General features: G+C 43.0%; 1 non-coding gene across 1 annotated transcript; it reads left to right on the top strand.

Annotated features, from left to right (window-relative positions):
• The first annotated feature begins 2,445 nt into the window (after positions 1-2,445).
• Positions 2,446-2,517, top strand: trnah-gug (transfer RNA histidin (anticodon GUG)). The gene has a single exon. It is a non-coding gene; the product is annotated as a tRNA-His (tRNA).
• Positions 2,518-7,352: the final 4,835 nt, after the last annotated feature.

The following is a 7,352-nucleotide window of genomic DNA, read 5'->3' as shown; positions in this document are numbered from 1 at the left end:
TCATCAGGGTACATGTGGTGAAAGTAAAGGATGAGAAATTTGCAGAGCGGAATCAAATCCACACCATTATGTTTCTGCTTGCATCAGAATTATAATAACAGCAAATTCCAATAAATAGCCATGTTCGTCACAATGAATAGCTGTCAATGATACATTCTGATCAGAACTGTGTCAGGATGAAACAGAGAACAAGAATTTTCCTTCATATTCACATCTATATTTGACGGATAATTTCTTCAGTCACTTTCTCTCTCACGTGAAGAAGGAGCCATGGAGAGGGAAGTAAAGGCGATGTTGTTGCTCACTGGCCTTTCTCATATGGCTGAACCTGAATTGGATTCAATCGCTAGAAACGCTGTTTTGTTCGTTTCATTTTAACTTTGCTGCAACCTCACAATGTTCATTGTAATAATCGGAAGGGAATTAGATTTAACTCATTGGAACGATTGATGTTGTATTCAAACTTGCTCCGACTTTATTTCAGCTTAAGGAAAATACTGCTTAGAACATCAGAGTGTTAAAATGCAAAAGAAAACCCACCAGTTTTGTTGCTCGTTGCTTTGGCAGATTTCACCGAGTATAAAATGGACCAAACATCATGGTGTTTGTCCTCACAGCTTTAACGCATGTGATTAAAGCAGGACGTCGATCTCAACTGGTCACTTCATATTCATTATGTAATATCTTCCCTTCACAATAAGAAAAATCCACTCAGTTCCATTTACAGTGCTTCAGGTAGAATATTATACCAAATCATTGAAAATCCAGAGTTTTTGGAACCGAATCTTATTCAGCTGCAAACGTTCACAAAATTTCTTTACATTTAAAGTCAACCCAATTAGACATTGTTTCCCCGAAACTTCTGACTGACTACGCCCCACCCCTGCACCTTTACCGAGACACACGCTGTCGCCCTCTTGTGAAATTTTTTCCTTGTCTGTCAACAAATGTGCCTTTCCAAATATTTTGGAAGACAGATTCTCGGAGTGACAGTGATTCCGCTCTCATCTTTTCGTTGGCCTTCAAAGGTTTTATCAAAGGGTTTGAATGTCTGACGTCTAGATGTTTACTCACTTGAAATAGGGAATTTTCCACCTATTTACTCTGTCCAAACTTTTCATAACATGAAAACCCCCGATTAGGTCTTTCTTGGTTCAGGGATAACTGTTCTAAATTTTCGAAGACAACAAGTGAATAAAATCTCATCCTCAGTACACCCCGTCAGCATCGGCTCTCGTGGCTTTACCCCCAGTAAACACCGTCATTACCCTCTCTGATAGAATCACAGAATCCTACAGTGTAGAAAGGTCATTTCAGTCAATCGAGCCGGTGTCGACTCTCTGAAAAGCATCTCACCAAGACCTAGTTCTCCTCCCTATTTCCGTATATTTCACCAGAAGAAGGGGCAACCCTCCCCATTATGATGTCAAATAAACCTGTGGGACTATAACCTGGCGTCCTGTGACTTCTGACCTTGTCCCCGATATTAAACTGCATTGCTATTGAAATATACATTTCAACAAAAGCTTGGTATAAACAATGACTGCAGATGCTGGAAACCAGATTCTGGATTAGTGGTGCTGGAAGAGCACAGCAGTTCAGGAAGCATCCGAGGAACAGTAAAATCGACGTTTCGGGCAAAAGCTCTTCATCAGGATTACAGCCAGAAAGCCTGAAGGGTGGAGAGATAAGTGAGAGGATGTTGGGGGTGGGGAGAAAGTAGCATAGAGTACCATCGATAAATGGGGGAGGGGATGAAGTTGATAGGTCGGGGGAGAGGGTGGAATGGATTGGTGGAATAGATGATAGGCAGGAGGACAACACAGGAGAAGTCATGGGGACAGTGCTGAGCTAGAAGTTTGGAACGATGGTGAGGTGGGGGAAGGGGAAATTAGGAAACTGTTGAAGTCCACATTGATAACCTGGGTTGAAGTGTTCCGAGGCGGAAGATGAGGCATTCTTATTCCAGGTTTCTGGTGGTGAGGGAGCGGCGGTGAAGGAGGCCCAGGACCTCCATGTCTTCGGCAGAGTGAGAGGGAGATGTGAAATGTTGCGCCACAGGGCTGTGTGGTTGATTGGTGCGGGTGTCCAAGAGATGTTCCTAAAGCGCTCTGCTTGGAGGCGCCCAGTCCCCAAATGTACAGGAGACTGCACCGGGAGCAAAGGATACAATAAATGATATTGGTGGATGTGCAGGTAACAAAAGCTGCACTGTCCCCGGAGTCCTTGATGTTTTGGAGAAATCTATTTATCTCAGCACTCAACACATTAATGATGGAATCAACACAGCCACTGGGGAACCGATGTTAAACAGTCAGACCATTCTGAGTTCCCACATATCTGCTACTGTTCGCTAAGCACTGACAGTATGCATTTGGTGCTCTGCCTAACATTCCTTATAATACTGTACTTAGAGCATGCACTTACTGTGTTCGTCTGTGGGGTGCTGTGATTGTATAGTGGTTAGTACTCTGCGTTGTGGCCGCAGCAACCTCGGTTCGAATCCGAGTCACAGCAGTGGTAGTTCTGCGTGTGTGCGTGCCAGTCTTTTGTGAAACACAAAGGAATCAATTGTTTTAAATTCATGATTTTCTCCAAGGTGATTTTTTTCCTCCAAGTTCTGCTCGCTCACATCTCTGTGTTTCATATGTCAGAAATCAAATCCACCTGTTCTCAGAGATTTCTTCCCTCCTACGATCACTAACCGATCTTTCCATCCCATACCCCCATTTCATTAATTTGGAGATGCCGGTGTTGGACTATGGAGTACAAAGTTAAAAATGACCCAACACCAGGTTATGGTCTTACAGGTTTAATTGAAGCACTAGCTTTTGGAGCGCTGCTCTTTCATCATGTGTTTGTGGAGTCATTTCCCATTTCACTAAGGCATCGCAGAATCTAATACAGATTCTCCCATTGATACCGATCAGTCTGTGTGGCTGGGGTCACTGTTGCTGGGTGAACGTGCCCCAACCCCACCATCGGGACCTGCGGACCATTTGATCCATTTGGTTACCACTGTTGTGAGATCAATACTCATGTAGTAGCTTTTACTGATATGGACCAGATATTATTGGGGGGGGGGGGGGGGGTGGGGAGTGGAGGTCAATCTCAGGAAAATGGCACAGAACAGTATCGGGGAAAATCGACTTAATTGGATAAGATCAGTTTCACTGCTTTTCTGCAATGGCCGAGCGCTATTACAACTGAACACAGAACTGTTAATTCAGACACCAGGGACCTGGGTTTCACTCCGACCATGCTAGCTGGTAGAATTGGGATTCAATAAATATCTGGAATTACGAATCTAATTACTCCTATATATCCATGTTCAATTGATGAAAAAAATAACAAAACTATCTGACGTCATTTAAGGAATGAAACTGCCATTCTTACCTGCTCGGGCATCCATGTGACTCCAGACTCACTACAATATGGTTGAGGCTCAATTACCCGCTGTGCAATTTGGTATAGCAATCAATACTGCCGAGCCAGCGACGCCCTCATACTGTAACAGAATAGAAAAAAAAGTTCATTTGGCCCTAGCTAGATTACTGTGTGCAGTTCTGCAATTCAGAGTACTGCATGGATGTGATCGCACTGGGAACGTTGCAGGAGAGATTCACTGGGATATTGTCTGGGCTGAAGAGTTTCAGTTGTGAGGAGAGATTGGACAGACTGGGGTTGTTTGTCGCCGAGCAGAGGAGATTGGAGAAGACATGACTGAGATGTACTAAATAATGAGGGATATGGATAGGATAGACTGAAAGAAACGTTTCTTATTGATGGAGCGATTGAACACTGGGGCCAAGAGATTTCGGGAAAAGGCAGAAATGTTTGAGTAGATTTGCGGAAAGAGTCATAGAGGCGGATATCATTCTAACCTTAAAAAAAAATTGGGATGTTGATTTGCGATGCTAAAACATGTAAGATCATGGATTAAACGATGGAAACCTTGATTCAGGTCGTTAAGCAGTTGTGTTTGACAAGTGCGGCCACAACAGGCTGAAGGGCCTCCTTCGACGTTGTTGTTCTCCACAGTATTGTGGTTAGAGTCCCCACCTGTCACAGGGCTCAATAATCCGCTGGGGGCATCGTAACGGTTTTGAACCTGTCGCTCTGTTCCCCAGTGAAGGTTATTCATGTCTGGCCTTCCATTCTCGATGGGACATGTCACAGCAGGGACAGTGCTGTCTGAATCAGTTGGGGAAGGACTGCAGCTCCTGGGGAGACAGAGTGTCAGTGAATGTGCAAACACGTAACTTCAGCAAACTGCACATTGTGTTTGTGTTGCAATCAAAACCATTATATAGAGTTGTTCCTGACTGATGTGTTTATTTAAAGCAGGAATCTGAGGAAGCAAACAGAATAAATCCATTCAGATCTGAGTGCAGAAACATTTCCAGCAGAACTACTGAGGTTGTATAGCGTAGAACCGCGTTTGGATGCATTGAATTCGGGTTGGTGGGCGCAGCTTGCTTTCACTAGGCGGACTTGCCAGTGTGTAAAGCCATTACACATGACACAGATAGTGTTCAATGTGATGTTACATTTGATCAGTGGTTCGCACTGCTCTGAAGTCTGTAGGTTAGGTGGATTGGCCATGTTAAATTGTGCTCATCTGTCCAGGGAGTGAACTCAGTAAGTTAAGTGAATTAGCCAGGGGTAACGCAGTGATAAGGTCAGCAGTCACAAGTTGCCAGGTTATTATTCCACCAGGTTTATTTGAAATCACAAGCCAGAGACCTGCGGGGATAGAGACGGGAGCTCGGTCTGGTTGAGATGCTGTTCATAGTCTCCCTACAGACCCGATTGACTCAACTGTACTTTCTGCATTGTAGGGAATCTGTGATTCTATCAGAGAGGACACTGCCAGCGTTTACTGTGCTGCTAAGACATTGGAGACGATGCTGACGGCATTTAGTGGGGATGGAGTTTTATTTATTTGTGGTTTGGAAAATTTGAAACTCAACCAAGGAAAACCGAATGGAAGTTTTCCGGAGTATTTGAGGTTTGGAGAGAGTAAATATGTGGCAAATTCACTTTTTCAAGTTCATAAATTTCTGAAAGTCAAGATTTCAAAACCATCGATGTAGGACAAAGAAATAATGGGAGCAGCATTTCTGTCACTCAGACAATCCGTTTCCAAAATATTTGGAAAGGCACATTGAGAGACGCACAAGCAGTGAGTTTCAACAGGAGAGAGACAGCCTGTGGCCAGGTAAAAGTGTAAAGGAGGGTGTAGGGGGTAGAAGGTGCGAGGAAACAATATCTAATTTGGACGACTTCAGATGCAAAGAAATATCGAAAACGTCTGCAGCTGAGTAAGATTCAGCAAACAACTCAGTGGTTTTTTTAAAAGATTTCTATTAATATTCCACATGAAGCATAATAAATGGAACTGAGCAGATTTGGTATATTGTCAAGGAAAGCTATTCCATAATGAATAGGAAGTGACCCGTCTCTTAGAGATCGATTTCCTGCTTTAATCCCATGCCTTAAAGATGAGAGGACGATCGTCATGATTTTGGGTTCATTTGATACCCATTGAAATCTGCCAAAGTAACTGAGCATCAAAACTGCCATCTTGTTTTGTAGTTCAACCTTCTGTTTTTCTCATCAGTATTTTCTTTCAGCTGAAATAAATTCGGAGCAAAATTGAATGCAACATTTAACGTGGACGATCTTGCTCTTGCCCTTCATTGCACCGGAGATTTGTGAGAAATCGGTACCTCATCAAATCGAAGTAAAGCAATTTGATTCTGTTGAAAGTTACATTGGGATAACGAAATGGAGTGTAAGCGTTTCTTTTCTTCTTTCATTCCATCTTGACATTCTATGAATTTACGGCGAATGAAAGGGGAACAAATAAGGAAAGATCGAGTGCAATAGTTTATCAAGTGGGATTGTGAATTTTAATGTCATACTCCACACAAAGTTCTGATCAGTATTTTAAACAGTCAATTGAATTGGAAGCGCAGAAAACTTTTCCAATGAAACGAACCTTTCATTCATTCACAACCTTTTGCTGTGTGAATCATACTGCGATCCATCATCCAGCATGATCACCAAGTTGGCAACAATATTAGATCCACCAATTTTCTTTAGCAATCACAACATCTGCACATACCCATCTGCGGTGTGCCCAGTGTCATTTGTTGTATCCAGGCCACAGCACATTTCCTGTTCATGAACTTATGAGCTTACTTCTTGATCTGTCTGATCAGATTGAGAAACCTTTTCTATCACTTCATCCCCTCCCCTCAGAATTCTAAAGGTATCAATTAAATAAGGCGTTAGACCAAATGATGTAGGATTGGAAGTCGGCCATTCAGCGCATCGAGTCTGCTCCACCATTCAACGAACTCATGGCTGATCTGATAATCCTCAACTCCATTCTCCAGCATTGCCTCGACAAAGCTCTATCATCTATCTGGTTAAATATCTGTGAGGCACAGTTTGAAAATACACAACAACTCAGTCTCAACAACAATTTCGGCAAGGAGTTCCACCGATTTACTGGCCCCTGAGCAAAGAAAATGCTCCTCAGTCGTGTGCAGCCCGGTGGCAAAGTGATTAGCGCTACTACCTTACAGCGCCAGAGACTCGCGTTCAATTCCCACCTCAGGCGACTAACTGTGTGGAGTTTGCGCATTCTCCCTGTGTCTGCGTGGGTTTGCTCCGGTTTCCTCCCACAGTCCACAAATGTGCGGTTTAGCTGAATTGGCCATGCTAAATTGGTGTGGACTTTTTGGGCCGACGGGCCTGTTTCCACACTCATCTAATTTCTGAACTAAACAGGCAATATCAAATTCTGCTTTCCTCCTACCAGACGGTGAACCACCAGCCCGTAACTACCCTGTCAATGAATGTTGAACGTTTATAAATGTGATTATAGAGCTCCCCTCCGTCTTCTTTGTTTCAAGGAGAATAATCCCAGCCTAACCAATCATTCTACGAAGCTCCATTTTCTCCAGTGTTGACAACATGTTCATTAATCTCTGCTGTCCCTGCAGAGTCCTTACGTATTATTACGGCAGGCGGAGACATTTATGTGAAGAAACGGTTGGAATTTCAAGCACAGACAGGAATTGGAACTTGAAATCAGACATCGACTGGAATCAGATTGGTCCACACAAGGACGAAATAGAGTAATGAATTCTCCGACAAATGAGAATCTAATCATATTTCATTGACATTCAATAACTTTACTGTAAACAAATTACCCCGTGTAATCGTCCACAGAGCTATTATTTCAGGGGGAAAAAAAACTTATAGAAACTGGCGACATAAACACTTTGACAACAACAACATGTTCTTGACACATTTTTTGATTATAAACTCAACTCATT

The sequence above is a fragment of the Chiloscyllium punctatum genome, unplaced genomic scaffold (assembly GCF_047496795.1).
Source record: "Chiloscyllium punctatum isolate Juve2018m unplaced genomic scaffold, sChiPun1.3 scaffold_109, whole genome shotgun sequence".
NCBI classification, from domain to species: Eukaryota; Metazoa; Chordata; class Chondrichthyes; order Orectolobiformes; family Hemiscylliidae; genus Chiloscyllium; species Chiloscyllium punctatum.
Note: the sequence above shows the minus strand (reverse complement) of the source record. Positions and strands in the feature narration are given on the sequence as shown.